We start from the raw sequence: 20,670 nt of genomic DNA on the forward strand, positions 1-20,670 counted from the left end.
TGCCATTCTCATTCTTATTCTTCCTCTCAGGTGCAATTGAATTCAGCAGTGTTACCATAATAACTCTTGTCGTGCACAACACTCTGTCAGTAATTGATATGTAGGCACTGCTTCTGGGTGGAGCCATTTGCATTAAATTGTGTTAACTGATATGATAATAAATGTGAAAGGCCTTATGCAAGCAGAATGACTAACCGGAGACGGATGGGTATTTGAATTATACACAATAAGTAATATATTATATCAGGTCTCAGGGGGTCCACGGCTCTGTCTGCATACGTTGCTGCGATCAGCCTGGCTGCCTGGATATAGATTTATCACATCTGGCATCTCCTTCTTTATCTTCCTACAATCTTCATTCTCCTTACCAATCTTAATATGTGATGAGGAGAGAGCTAGATGTATGTGGAAATAGATTTTAGAAGTGAGACTAAATAAAACATACTTTGCGATGTGTTAGGTTGGTGATATTTTCGGCATTATTATAGCTGAGGTGTTTGAAAATGATCTAAGTGACAAAATGTCTGTTAGGTCTTTGTCTTGCATGTGCTAGTCTGTTTAGTATGCTGCCATCGCGGCGCTTTTAACCAGACTGCTAACAATTAGCTTCTCAGGCTTCACCAAACTTTATCATTATCCATTAACAATATGAAAGGCTTACTGCCTTTCAAATGAGTTATTACTTTATGACAAGCTTGGATGAAGAAGGGACACCAATGTAGACTAAAACACAGATGAATTAGCTGCAGTGAAGTGATTGACTTTAAAATTTAGATAAATATTTTTGTTTAAAATGTCACCATTAAGTTCCAGCGGTTGATTCAGCAGCCTCTCAAATGACAGATATTCATTTTGAGCAGTGCCTTGTGTGCTTTGATGGCATCTGCAGGATTACTACTTGAAATTCCTCTTTCACAGTCCCAGTTTTTGTTGTTTTTCCTGCCTCCATCAAATCTTTTGAACCCCTCCTATACCTTCAGATATATTGACTGCAATTATAGAATGTGAATGGCATAAAACAGCAACTGTCTTTTGTGATCGTGATCAAAATGTGGCTGCAGATGCCTGCGGTAGCCACAGCTTTAAGCCTCACAATTGGTCTGAGAAAAAAAAAAAAAAAAGTCAGAGTATTTGTAGCCTAACAAAAAACATCAGGGATGCTAGAGAGGCAGCTCGATCGTGGCATAGTGGTCCCTGCTTTCTCTGTGTTGTTTGTGATCGCAGTGAAAATGTTCCTCTGAGGAACACTCCCAGGTTGTTACAGCTAATGACTGCTGGGGGTTCTCCAGTAGGAGCTGTCTGACAGCATTTGCTCAGATATTAATATCAGACGAAGGGGACGAGGACAATAGCACACGCTCGTAAATTGGCGCCGCACAAACGCAACACATGCGTGAACGAATTTGGCACGGGCGCTCAAATAGACACCATCATGCATTCATACAGTATGCTCACTAATGTATTGCATATACAGTAATTGATTTAGGCCACTGTGCTCGGAGAATCAGCTGCTTTGCCTCCATGTCAGTTCTGAGGCAGTCTCATAAAGTGAAATCTGGAAGCTGTGCATCAGTTTTATTGTGACAGTACAATTATGAAGTTCCAGCTCCCACTGCTATATGGGCTGCTTCCTTGTCACCTTGCTAGGGGCCATGCTCTCTAAAGGGAGCAATAGAAAAAGCCATAATCATAACTTCAGTGGAAACTCATATTCTTTTATGCGCTTTGCTTGTAATGTTTTTCATTGCAGAGAAAACTTGTGGGAAACATAACGTTTCAAAGTCTTTCTCATGAACATGATTCCTGTGGGGAGGCAAAGCCACTCTTCTCGTGCTCTGATGTGTTCTCTTTGAGGTGGCATGGGCAGTCTGTGATACTCTGCTGGATGCCCCCTCACATTGGCTGCAAAACACTCCCACAAACAGCTGTGGGATTTGCACATCGCTTAACCTAATTTATTTGCGGCCTCTTTGGGAGCAGAGGAATCGTCCCAGCCCAGGATCACATGCACCTATTTTTACTTACACACGCACACACGCACATTTTCCATTTCATCTGGTCTCAGGTTGCCCTCAAACCACACATTTGCACCTGTATCTCTGCTTTTTCACAGCATATCTCTCACTCATTTGCTCACTGTCTGCTCCCTGCTATTTTTTTTCTCCCCAGAATATTCCATCCCTGCCTAATACTTTGAGTTTCATTTCACACCCAGCTGTAGAATGATATTGAGAACGAGATGACATGGCAGTTCTGTTCCTGAGCTCTGGCTGGTGCATTATAAATGCCTACTCACACAGACATGCTGCAACAGACCTAGAGTGCTAGACTAAGATCTCGGCTGCAATTCTCCAGAGAGGCAAGCTGTCTGTGGCAGGGCAGGAGCAGCTCGCTACCTGTGCTCATCGCTGTAGGCATGTACGCCTCTGGGTGTAAGGGGGTCGTTTTTTTTTCTTTTACTCAAATGTCTGCTACTATGTCAGTGTCAAGATGCTCCATCTACAGTACGCTACACTATGTACCTATTCAGCTGAACTTTAGGTGCTCTGCAGTCAGACAATCCCTCACTTAACTTCTTTTTTTGTTTTTGGAGAGTTACTTTCTCTCCTCATAATCCTGTCCTCTCTTACCCTGTGTCTAGAAAAGTTCTTAAAAAAGGAATAATCCAAACTTGCAGCCAGAATAGAATACAGCCAATTAAACCCTAATCTAACGATGCACAACAATTTCCGCAATGCACCGTCCTATCTCATTTAATTGAATTAGGAGAGGAGCAAAATAAAGCAGAGATTCCCTCCACATTTCTCTGAGCTTGATTGCAGAAAGCACAGACTGTTCAAAATTCCAGCGGCTGGGTCAGAGTCTTGCGATTAGAGGACCAGATAACCAAGATTTATTAGCCAAACATCCTGACAATTAATTAGGAAGCATGGCTCGACTAATCCTGTTTCCACAGGCTTTAGCGGGTCGAACCTCCTTACACTACCGAGAGGAGCAGAAGAACACTTCAAAGACCAGACGAATAAGGAAAGGCTTAAATCTGCTCCCATATATATGTGTGTGTGTTGGTACAGCATAATTACTCTGTTGCCTGTGTTTGCAAGTGTATGTGTGCTAGTATGTGTAAATACAGTGCTTGTCACACCCTGCAGGAGATATTATTAATGTCAATATGTGGATGTGGATGGACACAAACCTGGTTGTTTACAGTGGCAGGGTGCAGCTGTAAATCCTTCTTCTGACATCTTAAGTGTGAAGGTTTAGCCCACTCCCCAGTTCAAAGGCTCATCTCTAATGCTGCTGGCTTTCGGGCCCGTCCCTTTAAAAAAAGAGAAGATGTTTTCTTCCCTGCGGCTCTGCTCGGCTTCATCTCACGGAGACCTCTCGCCCTGGGAGGCTTGGCAGGTCACAGCACCACACAGAAATGTACAGTCTGCTCTCTTTGTTCCGTGCGCGCTTGGCATTTGGTCTCATAAGACCGTCGGCTCTTTAAGCCCAACACACACCAGCAAGCAGATGGCTGAGAAGCTTTGTTTTGGTCATTAGTAAGCCATCTACTTTGGGACTCGTGCTATTTTTTTATATTACCAAGTTAAGAATGGGACTGGCATAATTTAGCTGCAAAATCAGTGGTGAGCACAGTGTGTGGAGAGATTGGACTGAAAATCTTATAGAGTCTGTGGAGGAATCAAAACAGAGAGCGGTTTAACTGATCTGAAAGTCATAGTTTATTATGCACTGTGAACGGAAGTAAAGTGATACCTAAACATATGGTGCAAAACCCTTGAGGAAATATGACTCTGCTGTCATAATGACCCATAAAAGTTGATGGGCAAATCACAGTGCATGTGTGCCAAATATCTGCCTCACTCCACTCACTTAAAATAAAGAAAACATTTGTCTCCGTGACATAAGTGGGCCCACTGTCAGCTCTGACTCTGTCAGGTACATTAATTGCAAAATAGACAAGCATCAGATTTGAGCCACCCAGAGTCATTCTCCCTCCACCTTCTCTCGAAGTATAAAAATTCTTTTGTCTCACGGTAGGCTCTACTTCACTGAGAGATTGGAGTGAATTAATTATGCATTCTGAATAAACAGTTCAACTCCACCGTTCTCTTTTGACATTTTATATTTTAATTTCATCCCCCACATGTCTTGCACAACTGGAAAGTTTGAAGATTACATTTATATGCACGAAAAGATGATGTCTACATGATATTTGCAAAGTTACACACATATATACGTGACGCGTATATCTCATAGCATATGAACTCTTCTCTTATACACTCAGAATGGAATGAATGTACTGTGTAAGTGTAGTAGATAGTTGATCAATGTCCTGGAGAAGTCCTGGAAACGTCCTTGTAGCAAAGAAGTCTCCAGAGAAACTGAAAGAACCTAAACAGGGAATGCAAGTCTTGGGTCCAATGTGGATTTGCTGATACTGTGGAACCTCCAGGTGTGTGCAAGGGTCATGGTGTGAGGGCGAAGAAGCAGATATGTGTGATCATGTACTTAAAAAAAAAGCACATGTGTGCCCAGCAAACCTACTCTGGAAAAAAAGAGGTTTAAAAACAAACTCTTTGAGCACCAGGCAGGTAGATCTCTGCCTGTGCACCCGTTCAAACCTGCAAAACGAAGGTCTTCATGGCTTAACAAAGTTATTTCTAAGCACTATACTTCTTAGTTGCATACACTGTAGAGTCAGCCAGTGGATCCTTCAGTCTCTGTCCATCTGGCACTATTGTTGATTGCAGACAGACTGGCTGATGAGCACAGCCTGGATGTAGAGGCAGAAATAGGGCCCTGAGCTCGCAGGAGCTCCCTTAGGCTGGGTCTTGGCAGGGCTTTTCAGAGTTGCTCTCTCGCAAACCCTCTGAAAGGGAGCACAGCAGTCTCCACGGTTGTCTAATGGCCATGCTGCTGCTCTTCAGAGTTTGGCAGTTGACAGTTTCTGATCCTTTTTAAGCAAGAGATAAAGCCCTGGCAGACAACGAGGAGAAGTAGAGTCTGAGTCGTCCGTAGAGATTTAAAAACTAGGAGAGTTTTTGGGGAAAAAAGGGGTTTTGTGTGCTGTGATTTATTGATTATTTTAAAGTGAGCCTTGTAGAAACTACAGTGCCTTTCCAGAAATGCTGGAGGTGGCTACACCGGCATTCTGTAAATGTATCACTTTGCAAAATTTGCGTGCACAAAATTCCCTCACGGCTTGCTGACAGCAGAAAACAGATCCATAGAATACTGAGAAGAGGAGTGCAATATGCTCACATTCAGAAGTGATTGTTTACTTATTTCTCTATGGGCCATTTACAAGCACATGCTGTAGCATCAAAATGCAGGTTAAGCAAATGTTTGTTTCACCATGCACTGGATGGATATCCAGTCAGAGAGGCTAGTACCACAGTCCCAATACTGGACCAGCTCTAATTAATTCCCTCAAGGTTCACAGATACAAGAGAGTAAGAAAAATACTGCAAAACAGAATTTAATCTTGGGAGATAAATATAAAAAACATTGGAAGGTAAGCAGAAGGGCAAAAGATTACATACAGAGAAGAGAGGAAAAAGCAAGAGAGTCATGAGGAATATCCAGTCCAAATATATTTTCCCTGTGTCTGTTTTAATCACTCTTCATTGTATTTAGTGTGCATAGTTGCATACCTAAGGCAGTGTGTTGAAAACAAAGGCTCAGTGAGTACTTGGCTGTGCTACCTTACTGCATTTCTGTCTTTTACTCCTTTTTTTCTGAAGGTTTTTCTTCCTCTCTCACAGAGAGAGTGAGAGAGTCAGGACAAGGATGTCACACCACAGACAGGCAACACAAAGAGGGCAGAAAAATAACAAATCCAGTCTGCTCTCAGCCGGCAGAGGTAGTAATCGATGGGACGTTAAACAGAGGAAGAAAAGCACACATTCTGCAAAGCTTTGGAAAACAGAAACCACTTTCATGGTGAAAAAAAGTGTGTCTCCACTGGCTCAGCTTTTCTGTTCTGTATACAGATGAGATTTTTCTGCAGTGGAGAATAGTGATATGTGATATGAGTGCAAATGTATTATATTTAAACATGGTGGCGCAATTAGTCGTCACAGTTTCCAAAATGTTCCATTAGGTTGCCAAACGACTATCGAGACACATCAGGTGTTTTGTTTTCTAACAACAGGCATTTCTCATCAAGTGTCCACAGTCACTAAGCAGTACTTATGGCATTTTGCTGCATTTGTTAATTTGCATAAAATATCTCGAGAACACAACAGCATAAATATTGAATTCCTCACTATTTGCATGTGCAGGGACATATTCTCTGACTTGGCAGGTGTTAACGGGCAGCACCATGGCTTTAGTGGTAAGCGTTGTCATTTCACACTAAACCAATTTTCTATGTTCTGAGTTTGCATTTTTTCCTCTCTTTTTTGTGGGTTATATCCCACAATGAAAGGGTCAAATGCATTGGACAAATTTTCCTATGAGGGTCAATGAAGTATACTTTAGTAGGCCTTTTTCACAGCAGAGATTTGACATGTCAAAGCAGGGAAAAGCACAAGTGTAATTATTACTATTAAAGGTACAATGTATAAGAATTGAGAGCCCTCTCCCTGTCAAATGTATAGTCCAAAAAAGAGGCAGCATATCAGGGCATAAATGTTGCTAACTGTTAGATAGTTAGCTCAATGAGCAGTGCAGCTAACTCAGCTGTCCTAGTAGCTGACTGAATCCAGAATGGGCACCACACAGTGGGCAACAGAGCCGGGCTCAGCAGCCTCCCAGTGCACCGAACACAGCCTTCCAGACCTAAGGAGACCAGTTTAACAACAGGGAGGTCAGATATCAGATAGGCAAAAACAGCATTGTAGAGCCAGAATATTTTAACATCTTACTCAGTGAATTAAGGGTTTATTTCGATCCTGTCTAAACAAGACAACATGGCTCATAATTATTGGTTTGTTTACAATGTTGTGGAGCAAAATGTATGAGCAAAATCAAATGAGTATAATGACAAGGGACAGAGCTTTTTTTTTTACATCGTCGGTAGTTTTCTTTTGTCCAAATAAAATGTCCCAAGTCTGAAGAACAAGTTAGCAGAAGTACTGATTGATTCCAGTAATGTACCTCTACTACAGCTGTGCACTGTGCAGAAGATTTTATGCTACTGGAAGTTTTTTGTATTGTTACACTGCTGAAATTCCCAGTAAAATTTTCTGTAAGTGAAAGGAGCTGAGTAGTTTGATTTTTTTTTCTCTTAATGTACCCAGAATTTATCAAAAATGTGTCAGATTGAAGGTAGTTATGAACTAGACAGCTTTGTGCAATGGCTGAATTTTGAACTGAAGTCTGACTGTTGGTTACATCTAAGCCATAATCAAAGTCTGTCTTTGTGAAACCAGCCCCCAGGACTGAAGCAGCAAAATGGATTTTAGTCATCAATGATTTTGTTAGTGACACCTGTGCTTTTCCTACTGTGACACGTCAAAATGTTTGTAAAAAAAAGGCACTACATAGGACATTCCTACCTTGAGTACTGGACCTGCCCTTCAGTCACTCTGCTTTAAACATGTCCAAGAATAAAAAAGAAAGAAAGACATTTCTGACGATTCTGTAATTCTGTAATGTGGAAAGTCCTAAGAAAATTTCTGCAGCATTCTTTGTAGAGGCCAAGGTCAGGGCTACAGTAGCTGTCACTATGATGAGTGGTTCTTACTGAGATAGAACGTCTGCCCACCAAACAGGGGGGGATTGACAGTTAATCACAAGCACATTACACCTCTGGGAGGGGCGGAACTGCAGCCTCCTGCCTTTGGCTCCAGCCTGCCTGTCATTATGATGACTCTGCGGCCTATCAGTGTCGGCCTCAGATTTATCTATCCAGCACTAGACTGTGGCCTCGTCTTGGCCTGAGCCTGGCACCTGTCCATCCGTCAGCCTCTAAAGTCCTCCTGTGATGGAGTGGACACAATCTCTCTTTCTATACAGCTCCCTGCCGCTACATGGCAGTGCTATTGTTCCCACCGTTCATTCGGCGAGCACAGCTAAATAAATTCTACACAATGTTTGTGGATGAGGCGATGTGCTCCTACAATTCAAATCTGCAAAACCGGAGACGCTTTGTCATTGTTGGAGCACTGTAACTGTGTTTACATCCACCAGGGAGAAAGCTGGCAGAGTTTATTGGGACTTAAGTGTTTTGGGAGGGATCGTGTGGGTGGACAACTTTGCTGATGGCACTGGTGAAGGCTCTTTTAAACAAGCCGAGTAATTACTAAAAAGCATGCTGAAGGCCATTTAAGCTGCATCTGTTGACACCGCTGTGACACGAATTTCAAAATTTGGTGTATATGTGTGTGAGCAGACGGTGTGTTCGCGTGTTTGTGCAGAGGGAAAATGAGCAGATTGTGTATAGGGTTGTTTTGCTTGAATGGCTTATTATGCTGATTTATCACCGTTGACTCTAATATCCTGGGATATAGTGTGCCTAGAGCCATACAATTAAATCACTACAATGTTGACTTTGAGTGGAGCTTTAGAAACTACAAATATCTTTCAAGTACATGTAGTATGACAATTATGTTTCCTTAAAATAGATAATTCCCAGGGGGTGCAATGGAAAAGACTTTGAAGCACGTCAACATTTGCCAACTGCCATTCATTTCCTCTCGTGGCCACCTCATTAGCTTCATGTCAAGACAGATGACCAAACCATGTGGTGTGATATTATGCGTCTGTGCCCTCCATCTCTGAAAACCTCTTAGTTTACCACAGGGGTATGTCGCCATGCTGACATGTTAATGGGATCAGTCATTGATAACAAGGAGCTAATGAAAATCTAATCAGAAAACAAGTCTGTCGCTGGATTGTCTTCTCCTTCTCTGAATGTCGCAGACACAAAGCTGCTCTGCCTCTCCACTGTGTCCAGTGAGAAAAACATCTCTCGGATCTCTGACTTGCAATGTCATCCTGGAAAAATGTAATATTTATTAACTCATTTATTTATGTATTCACTCATTCATTTTTTCAACCTATTTAATCCTTTTTAGTAGCTTAGGGGCTAGAAATGACCGCCGACTCTTATCAGAAAGAGATGGGAAAACATGTCGAACAGGGTGTCTTTCCATTGCGGCAGTGTTAAATTTAGCTTTTCAGTTAGACAGGGCATACAGGAAATTAAAATTAATGGAGCCCCATTAATTCATTCTATTTTATCTTCTTCCTCCTGGGGTGTTGAGAGGCAGGACAAAGAGTAGGTCAAGGCTTGGGCCATGATAATGTTTTAAGCACCCCAGCAGAGAAGGTTAAATGGATCTGTACACGGAACGTTAAACCTATACTCATTCAACAGTTGAGAAAATACAGACAATTCAGTTTTGCATACACTTGCACTGTCATGATGGGGGACAATGTGTTTTCTCTTCTCTGTCCATCATGGCAGTATTGCTCAGGGGAACAGCTAACTGGAATGAAGCCCTCAAGGCCTGAATGCTGGAGTGAAATAAATGGGCAGGCTTTACAGAGGAATGTGTGAATGCCCTGTAGGCGTTAAATGTAGGACAGCGATGGAGAGCCATATGTGTATTGTCTGGAGCCGTAACGTCGGAGAGTTGCACCTGAGTTACAGTTGAACATATGCTCAGCAGTTAATCTAGTATGCATATTATTAGATATTATGTAGATGATCATTTATGAATGTCTACACCAGCATTTCAACATTTATACTCTTTTTTTTTTTAACAGAATTTGTGTCCAGTCCAAGGGTTGAGAAGAGGTAAAGGTACTACATGTTTAATTATGTGAATCTGTGGAGCATTAATTAAAAAAAACTATTTTTATGCAAAATCAAGTAGTTACAGAACACATTAAGTACAAACTGTGCATGGATATAATTTTATGCTTAAAAAGGCAAATCAGAATTAGTATGAGTTGCTGATATATATATATATATATATATGATGGATTGTGATATAAAAAGACCTATGAACCCGTAGTGCACTTATCGATATTATATTTACTATTATGGAAGCTCTTGGCTAATTGTGCTATAGGGAGAAAGCATGTCTTTCAGAGCCATGTGATGCGTTCTCGGAGGGTGATGACTGGCTGATAAAGTGCTGCTGAGTGCTAGGGGGCGAGGTTTATGGATTTCTGCAACACCCTGGAGCCACAGCTGAGCAGGATGACAGCAAGGTCCCAGCCCTTTTCTCCACTTGTGCAGACTGTGTATTTTCTCAGCTTTCCTGGCCTCAAATATTTTCCAGAGGGAGGCAGCAAACCAATCTGGCATATCACAGCCGTCCGGCAGCTGCCCACTCTCAATCTCAGTGCATCAAATGTCCTTATAGAAGCATAGCCCAGATACCAATAAGAAAGGTGTTTGCAGGTGATGGCTGTTATGCAAAGCACCATTGGAGTATTAAACATCAAAATTAAAGCATCAAAATGCTAACTTCGTAGCCTTTCCATATCTCAAATAAAAACTCCTGATTATCATGCAGTTAATTTATGATGCCAGTCTCAATCAGCTAAATGCTGTTTCTTGCTGACCTGGAGAACCATATGACATGTTCATTCTGCAGAACAGCAGTGCGGGCTTGCACTTTGACCAGGCTGCTAATGGTGATACATGGCTCATTGGCGAGCAACTTTTTGTTTGTTTTTTTTACAAACCGAATGGAGACTAAATTAATTGAAGGAGAGAGGAGAAGGACGAGAAAGCACAAGACTATGGGGAAGGGAAGAAGTCAAGTTAGTAACATGCATTAATGGGATGAGGTTGCATACAGAGGGAGAGAAAGTAGAGGAGAGTCGAGCTAAGTGCATCATGGAAAGTCCCCCTGCAGTCTAGGCCTATAGCAGCATAATTAAGGGATGGTTCAAGACTCACCTGAGCCAGCCCTAACTATAAGTTTTATCAAAGAGGAAAGTCTTAAACCTACTCTTAAATGTGGAGATGGTGTCTGCCTCCTGAAACCAATATTATCTATTGTTTGCTGCACAACATTGCTGTGCTAGGAGGAGAACCTCTGCCGTATGAATCACTTGTGCATCTTGCAATGAACAGCAAAGTTGCAGTTCCAGTTCATCAGTGTCTAACTGCTCCGTTTTGAGGGGGCTCTTATGAATTTTAACGGTCCAGAATGCATTAAAATACAAATTTTCAATTATTCTATTCATTTCCATTTCTGGCAGTTAAAGCTGAACTAATCTCTTTTAATGAGTTACTAATTTCAGTCATATGGTCAAGATCTGTGCAAGTATGCGAAAGATTTTCTTTTAAGTTTTTTTCAGGACCGCAGCAGACACCACCTCTGTCTGTCTGGCTGTGGTGCGGGTGGATAGCTGGTGTGACAGAGTTGTATAAGTTGTTCCACTATTATTTCCTGTGCTTTGTCCTTATTAGGACTTGCAGCACGGATGGTCAACCATGCACCATGCAGTACTGAGAATATGCAGGACTACAGTACGTGATTTTATTCACTTGCACACTGGAAATAAACAATGAGCTGAGTGCTCCTTGGAAATTTCCAGTTCAGAAGTCAAAACGAAGTTAAGGAGTGCAGTCTTTTATCTGCAGTCTTTTAACTTTGAGACAAATTAACGCAAATTTAATGTGATGGATTTATACAACTCGAGCTAAGTCAGCTACAGTCAGCTAATTTTTATCATAACCCTAATGATATTAATGAGTACTTTTGGTCTGGAAATCTGAATCATAAATACTCTAGAAATATAAGAACACAGTAAGACCATACAGCATTTATATTTGATTTATATGAGCTGTTTTTGTTAAAGGCAATTTAATGATACGGAAAGAATGCACACTGACCTCTTTGGTTACTTGTAACACTATCGCTTAGGTGTGCATTTTGATTGCTGCAATTTGTGTGATGAGAAACAGGCTGAGGCATATAAAAGGTGTACATCTTCTTTCCTTCGACTCATTCCTATCCACTCATTTGCCTCTCTCCTGGGCAAATCTGGCAGTTGATCCTTAACTGCCTGGAGGACAATTCAAAAGGTCAGTGCAAGCAGACTGATGCACCTTTCCTCTCTCCCACTCTCTCCTTGGAAAGATGACAACAACACTTGCTGACGTGGCCTTATCTTTCTCGGCTGCTGGAAGGCACAGGCTACTTCGACAATAGCACCACTTGTATTTCATTTATTTTCTGCTAAAACATCAGTCCTCAGCTGGCCCATTTCTACCCAGTGTGCACCAGGCTGTCCCCAGAGGCGTGGGTAATGGTCTACTGGCCCTCTACTTGAGGTGATAAAGACCTGCAGAGAAACCAGCCACAGCTCTTGCTGAGAATGAGAGGATGAGACAAAGTTAAGAGCAGAAGTAGACAAAGGAAAAGCACTGGAAAAAAGGTTAAGAGTGCCCTGTGGCGCCATACAGCCTAATTCAATACTTTACTTTGTTACACCTCTTGGTCTGTTTTTGCATTTTAAATTAGGCTTTGGAGAAAGTGAAGTTGAAAAAATTAGGACATGGGGTGTAGGTGACTGAATATGCTTTAAAGTCCAAATAGGATAGATGGTGTGCCGATGAAAAACGATAAGTTGATTAAGTGAATACCGTTCCATTATTAACATTTAGAAATAAATGACAGAGGAGATGTCATTTGAGATTGATCTGTGGTCAATGAAAAATACCACAGCCGGAGGGGAAGATAGTTTCAAAGAACAAAAAATGTCAATACCTTCTGTACACTGCTTTGAATATTTCTTAAGTTGTGGGGTAGAGAAGCTGCTTGATGGATGATGGCGGTGATAATGAAAAATGATACAAACGGGAGAGAACGAGTATGACAGAGGTGGAGCTGTGAATGATAGAATGAGTGGGGAGTGAAAATGAGATTAGGTTCGGCACTTCAGGTGGTGTGTCAGCCTTGGGAATGGAAAACCTGTCAGTCCTTCATGCCCTGATGCAAAACTGGTATGCTGCTCTATTGATCCAGCTGCAATGGAGAAGGATCCTATGCAGCCAACACTGGTGTTTTCATTTGTCTAACATTATGGTTTGTGTGTGTGCCTGTGAGCAGACGTGATGTGTTACGGTAAATGTCAACATTTTAATTTAGTTGCATAAGCCCTTGGTATGAATTCAATGAATGCGTGCTGCTTTTGTAACATCACAGAACTAAACCTCTCATTTGAGTGCTGATTGTCAAATCACAGGTTAGCAACCGTAACTAGGCGCAGCAGGTCTGTCAAATTTTAGATTTCTCCACATGTTGAAGCGGTGTGCCATGGGCTGTTATAAGAGTAATACTCTTCATTTGAATTGTTTGTGAAGTTTTTAAACACTCCAAAACTAAAAACACTCCTGGAGCTAACATTAGCTTAATTTACTAGCTAGCTACAGCTAATAAAATCTGCCAGCGACATTTGTCATTTCAGCTGGTGAAATTGACAGTCCCAGCACCAGGACCCATTGTTTAATAAATTACTAATCATTTCAAGTTTTTAATCTGCCACTGTTATCTCTGTAAACTGCGTTAAAATGAGAAGCTTGTAGATGTTGCGAAAGTAGGGTGCCAGGGCTTAACAGTCAGCTGCAAAATAGTAAGGATTTTAAAATGTAATCTAATTCCTTTAACACAACTGAGCGAAATATGAATTAGATTCTGGCACTTTGGGATTGTTGGAGTAAAAGAAGAAAACATCCTCTGAAATGAAAAGGGTATTATCTTAAACATATGAACAGGGATGCTGACACGACTAATTCAAGGGGAAACACTGATGATACCTTGGCAAAGTTAGTGCTTCATGTTTAGAGAAACAGTGGTGCTGCTTTTCAGTTCAGCCTCAGCCTCCTAGTAGGAACGCTGTCATTGCATGTCATTGTGATAAGTCGATTAAGTCTGTGTGATGTCTTATTATTGGTTTGTCCCCCCCGTATGAGATATTCCAGAAAGCAGGGAACTTGTCCATCCTCTCAACGGGTTTCCTTTTATCAAAGCCTCCATCTGTGTTTTTTACTTCAGGCTTGCCTCGAATTATCCGTAAGGTCAGGCAGGCAAAAAACAAAAGAATCTAAGAGTATCTTTTTGTCATTTACTTTGCACAGTGATGGCTAATAAACACATTAGTGTCTGGTGTTAGTGGTAAGCCGTTTATGTCTGTGATTGTAGTGTCTTCTACTGAAAGCTCTTATTGCTCTGTGAACAATTTCAGTACATGATGAGTCAGTTTCACATTTGTGAGCCTGTTTTCTCAGCGTGAGACCGAACATCAGGGAAATGACAACACTAATGTGCCTTTCAGGCCAATGGCCAGAGCTGCAGCTTCTTTCCACAGTTTGGCACTTTATTTATTTCTTTACTTATTTATTTGTGCTGAAGGTTATTGCGGACAGCAGCAAATAAACAGACAGTTGGGGGACATCGGACCCTCAGAGATTGAGTCTGAAATCCCACATGACCTTCTCAGAACAGAGTACAGGGCAGAATGAAGGCACCTGGTGAAAAGACGAGCATTGAGGCTGATGTGCTGAGAGCTGGCCAGGGTTTAACAGTAATGATACAGCAAGCAGCATCAAGGACACTTCCTAAATCTTAACACAGCCATTGATCCCATTATATTCAGACCTCTGGTCCCTCTAGTTACTTGTGTGTGAGATTGCTTGGACTCTGACCTTGGATGTTAGAGGAACAATGCGTTGCTGAATGACAGAGACATACAGAGAAAGTACATTGTATATTGGAGGAAAATAAACACAAATATTGTGCTTTAGCCTTCTGCTTTCATGTAAATTCCTCTGTTTTATTTTTACCCTCTCCCATGTTAACAGCTCTGCATCTTATTTGCACTTTCCTTTTGTGTGTTTCCTCGACTCCCTGTTTGTGACCTCACCTAATATATCAGTGCTGCACAACCTAAACCCCACTCTGTTAGGAGTGTGGTTTTTGTGTTCATGTTTCCTGTTTAAGTCCGTTTTGGTTCTGTGTTTCCCTGTGTAGTCTTGTGTCTTAGTTCTTCGTCCTGTACATTAGTTCATGTCTTAAGTGTTTACTCCTGGTCTGTGTTCTTCTGTTGGTTGTTATTTTGCCCCATGTCTGCCTGTTAAGTGTTCCGTCTGTACCCCCAGTTATCTCTCTGCCTGCCTGTGTCTCGTCAGCCTCATGTCCCTGACCTGTGTGTCTCCTCCCAGCTCGTTAACCCTGTGTGTGTATATATCCTTGCTTGTTTCCCTCAGTCTTTGTCCAGTCATTGTAGTGTGTAGATGCTCTGTCCCATGTTGCTGTGTGTTGTCCTGCCTGCCTGCCAGCCTGCCTTATTAATTGTGTTTCCCTGGATTTGGATTTCTGTTGGAATTTAACCTTTTTTGAACTGTACCTCCTCTGCTCTGCGTCCTGCATTTGGGTCCCACCTGCTCAACCACCACAACACCCTGACACACTCTCTGTTTATTGCCCTCTTTTACGTTCTTTGTCTGTTGTGGCTTGCCACAGATAGTGTCACCTACAGCCTGTGACCAGGTTGTTGTCCAGCAGTGCTCTGTATGAATTATGATGTGCTGGATCGGTCCTAATCTTGTTATGGATGTTCTTTTGCCCTTGGGAGGGGCATCAACGGATGGATGGAACTTAATCAGATTTCACAGTGCTTTGGAGTATACTTCAAGAGAGGTACTCGTGTGTGTGTGTGTGTGTGTGTGTGTGTGTGTGTGTGTGTGTGGGGGGGTGCTCTAAACACTACAGTGAAAATGTAAACATTAAAACAGAAGAGGAAAGAGGAACCAGAGTAAAACAATGAAAATATACTAAGAAAACAAAGGAAGACAAACAAAATTAAAGCTCAGTACACAGTTATAGATGTGATCTGTGCATTTCAAAGGTGACCTGATACAACCAAGAGAATGATCGGATAAACGTGAGTGTAAACAGTGATTTAAAAGATGATACTGGTTTGTAACCAGAGATGCCCATGTATGTAGTTTAAAACCAGAGGGGCCCGGTTTGAAAAGGCCACTCTTGTCTTGTGATCAGGCAATTTGTTGCAACAACCAGGAGACACCTGCTGAGGATCTTAGGCTGCCCCGAGACTCTTGAGGGATTGACATATCTGTATGTACCTGGGAGTCTGAGCATGTAGAGCGTTTAAGGCTATCATTCCAATCTTAAAATCAATTCTTATACTTAAAGAAGGAAGAGATGGGGTAATGTTTTCTGGTCTTCCACATGTTGAATAAGCTAGAGGTGGGCGATTTACTGTGGGCTGAAGCCTAAATAAGTTTCACTGCACAACAGGATTATTTTGTGTACATCTGTGAGCATTAAAAGCTATTTAATTTAGGCTGTTGGTCACTGCCACCTTTTTCCAGGAAGAACTCCCAAAATAACACACCTAAAATGAAACAGGAACTCCTCAACCATTTGGCCTAGATGCATAATTCTGGTCTCCTTTGAAAGGTCAGAAGCTAAGAAATATAAATCCATTGTAAATTAACATATTTATTTTACCATTACAGACTAAATGGAGATGCAATAAAGAAAAATATGATATTTTACATCCTTGCCTGTTAAAAAAGATATATTTTTAATGCAATAAACCATCAAAACCATCATCAGATAGATTATAATACAACTGGAATACAATTGTAACTAAATTTGATGAAAATAAACTAAAATACAACAGTTATCATACAATATTTTAAAAATATACCAGGCAAATGTCCATATTTTGGCAATATTTACTGTTTAAATGTTGACTTTTATTGGGAGTTCTCTTTAAAACACTATTTCTGTCCACACAGCCACGTTCCAAATAACATAAAGCTTCCAAAACATTAAAATATTGATAAAAACAGTGAATATTGATCAACAATCTTATGACCAAAAGCACTACAGCTATTTATAGCTTGAGAACGGAACATCCCACAGTGATGGGGGCATCAATGAATCCGGATTGAGCAGACCCTGATGTCTATGTAGATACTACGAGTCAGCCACCAGACCACGAAAAAGCCTGCATGTTCCAAAGCGGCACTTCTGTGTCTCTGCAGAAAAAGGTGAGAGAATACAGGCACATAGCTCCCAGGTATTGTGCAATAATCAAGATGGAAGCCAAGATATTTTTAGTAAAAAATCAGTTGATTTTTGGATGGGAAACGGTTGAAATTGTATATGTATATTGGCTTGTTTGTTGTTACTTTTATCCAGCTAATTAGTCTGTAATTTTGTGATGTGAGCTAAACAGCTGATCTCAGGTGGAGATTAGCTATGGTTTGAGAGGTTGGACATGAGGATATGTTGTGATTAGAGATAACTGGTTGCTTGCGATGTACAGTGCTCACAGAGCGATTTATGTCGTGATATAGGCTTATTTAGATGCTCGGTGTTTGATGGGTGTTTGGTGTAGATAAAATGGTTGGTTTGAACTTTTAGCTGAGCATCCTAGGCTGACAGAGGTGTGTAGCATGGATAGGCTGATGCAATACTAGTTTCAGAGATGAATTTCTCATTTGCATTTTGCGCGAAAATCACGTGCTGCCCGCAGTAGCGGGGGCGTCGGTGCTCAGTTAAATGTGAGCATTAAAATCTATTCTGATTTGGAGGAACCAAGACTATACTACATAAGTCACTTAACTGGCCATGCTGTGGTACAAGAAGACATGTCTAAGGTTTTGAATGTCGTCCAGAAAAGCTAAATAGGTCAAGCTATAGACAAAAAATATAATGGCACTTATAATGGGAAAAAAAACCCTCTCTGTGAATTTTCCAGACTGGCAACTAAATTGCCTGGTCATCCACATCAAGGGTGGAATTAAAATTACCATTAAAAGTGTCCAGAACCTGCAGCAAAAAAGATTTTCTTTTTTGTAGTATTGATGAGAACAGTTTAGGTGTTATGAAATATGTTTTTAAATATGCAGGAAACCAGTTGGGTGGCAACATTTTGTTCCAAAAATGTTTGATAAAAATGCCTTTTTGTCTTGGAATGTTTACGGTGAATATTAGAGTATTATATTCCACAGTCAGATAAGTTTCTTAATTAGTTTCATATTTTGAACAAGATCAAGGTCAACAGGTTTATTAAAAGAACATAAAAGATTTCTTGGAAGCCAGGTAATATTAAGAATAATCTTATTAGCAATATCCTATTGTTTAGTTAAATGTCTTCAGAAACAGCAAAGTATCCTTTATTTTGTGTTTCGAAGTTTAGATATAAGACCTTAACAAATACATAGTGTAGAAAACCTGAGCATTTATCAAAATTTTTGTAGTACCTCTTCATATAAAGATAGCAACTGAATGTAAAAACTACTAAACTGATAAGAAATGGGAATATTCAGCACAGCAGTAACATAAATCTACAAAGGAACATCAGGTGCATGTAGCCTATTGAAAAGTGCAATACAGTGTGATGTTAGTCCATCGATACATGCAGTTTTCAAATGAATGTAAATGTAAGAAGGTAACTGAAAGTATTGAAAGTCCGAACTGACAGTGAAATGACTTCAGGTAGAAGAACAAATAAACTGTCAGAACTCTCCTTCTAGACAAACTTATGAAGGCTTAAGTGCTGATGACAAACTGCAGGTTACAGTCAAAGTATACAATCACAGAGTTGATGATAATAAAGGCTGACAACTTCCAGTTGGGGAGTACTTTTCAGATAAATCTGAGGATTTTTATGAGTGGCGGAACAGCTTCATTACTTAGCATGGGCAAGGCAGCGATAGCCACGCTGGCCTCTTCCAAGGAAGGTTCAAATCAAGGGCAACTGGACTAGGTTAAAGATACTTGAAAACGTCAATCTAACGAGTATCTTCAACCTAGTCCCGTTGCCCCTGATTGTAACCTTCCTTGGATACCTGGATGACTGAGAACACTCTGACCTCTTCTTTAGTTCATCTCCCCAGCTTCTCCTGAAGATGTTAGTCAATGTCCCCATCTCAAGGTAAAGCCAAAATGAGTAGCCCTTAAGCTAATATTAACTAGGCAGATGTACACACTAAATTTGTTGAAAATGAATAGCCAGTCATTTTGATCATTGTCATTTATCAATCACTATTTTTAAACATATGCTGTTTCCAGTCTCTCAAGTGCGAGGATATGCCACTATCTGTTTTATATCATTGTAATGACAAAAAATTCAGTGTCTATGGGTTTTGGACTGTTGGTTGGACAAAATCCAAATTAGCCAAATTATATGAACTAAAAGTATGCATAATATCCATATTGAATGTAATGGGCTGCCATAGATTATCTCACAGTACATCAAGATTACTACACACCGAATGTGTCCAGGACCTCAATTTAATGTTTAATTCATGGACATTTTCATTTTCATACATCATATGCACTCACATATAATACCTTATTAAATATATGACTTCACCTATCTTCGATTTGAATCTCAGAAGAGTTTAGAGGGCAGCAGAATGACTGCTTCATATGTCCCCACGTGACATTATAGTAACTTGCAATGTCAACAGAAAGGTGTTAATAATGTCTATATATAAAACAAGGGGCACCCATCCAGGATATAACCAGCAGAGAGGACAGTAACGACTGCAGCACTTCAGCCCTTTGCTACTATTTTATGAGTCCCTTGTGGCCCTGGAGGGTGCAGGAGAGGAGATGGATTCTGAAAGATCTAATTAAGCAAAGCGAAATGAGCATGCCTAGATCCCCAGCCCAGGACAAGACACAAATCGGCAGCTGTTGACGGTAAGCTGTAGGGCAATGGGGCTTTGCAGTAAAGGCTGCCCTCTAGCCTCCAGATAATGACCGAACCTACTTCTCTGTGGTCTTCACTTTAACTTTTTTTATAGCTTGGGGTTAAGGGTTGTGAATCTCGATCTCATTATGTAAAACAGCCTGTGAATTTAGCCGTTTGGTCTTATTTGCACTTAGGTAGGTAATTAATGTTTTCAAAGTAGCTGGGTGGTGCTGGTGAAGAAGCAGATAACTCCGTCAGGTGTCTTGTTTTGCACTTAGTCAATGGAGAGAAAGATGAAAGTTACTTACAAATAAAAGTTCTGTACTCATAACTCACAGTACTTATGTTTGTATTGTGAGTTGTTTGGAAGGTGCGAAAACACTGAGGAGCATTGTGTGTGTTCTTTTGTTGGGATGCATCCCAATTTAGAGGTGCAGACTGTGTGGGATGTAAAGAGTTCTCTCTCTGTCTGGCAATTCAGCATTCACATGCTATTACATCTGAGTGGAGAATAAATGTCTTCAGGACACCTGGCGCCAAGGCTGTGACTGTCTGGTCTCTCAGGCTCATTTCTGACTGAGAACAGAAAGACCTTGGAGTACAAAGACAACAGGCTTGATTATGTGAGTACACAGGAAGGTCTCCCAACATTGTTGTGCTAATCACGTTAGCGGGCACAGACTCAAGGCGGGACAGATGCTAGGCAAAGGGCAATGGGGTTATGTTATCCTGATTAGAGGAGGCTTTAGGGGGTTTTGTGAATCTCGTTTCCTACCTCGGCGTCATCTTGCAGAGGGAAAACTGCCATTGGTTCTTTCTCTTGCTCAGTCTGTCGGCCTTTTCTTCTCTGTGTCTCTCTCCAGTATTCACAGTATTCACAAGAACTAGTGCCTTAGCCAGCACAGATGTGTCTTTCTATTCAACAGGACACATTCCTTTTCTGGTTATCAACTGCCTACACACATAGCAATGAAATGCGGGAGAATACTTTAATTTTCTTCTTGTGGG

At 41.0% G+C, this 20,670-nt stretch overlaps 1 protein-coding gene across 4 annotated transcripts in view; it reads left to right on the forward strand.

Moving 5' to 3' along the window:
* Positions 1-20,670, forward strand: part of ptprub (protein tyrosine phosphatase receptor type Ub) — a 167,690-nt gene that overhangs the window by 69,148 nt on the left and 77,872 nt on the right. The gene's annotated exons all lie outside the window — the stretch shown is intronic.

This window comes from Micropterus salmoides, unplaced genomic scaffold, assembly GCF_014851395.1.
Source record: "Micropterus salmoides isolate LMB-PRFRI ecotype aquatic unplaced genomic scaffold, ASM1485139v1 Ms_hic_scaffold_11, whole genome shotgun sequence".
NCBI classification, from domain to species: domain Eukaryota; kingdom Metazoa; phylum Chordata; class Actinopteri; order Centrarchiformes; family Centrarchidae; genus Micropterus; species Micropterus salmoides.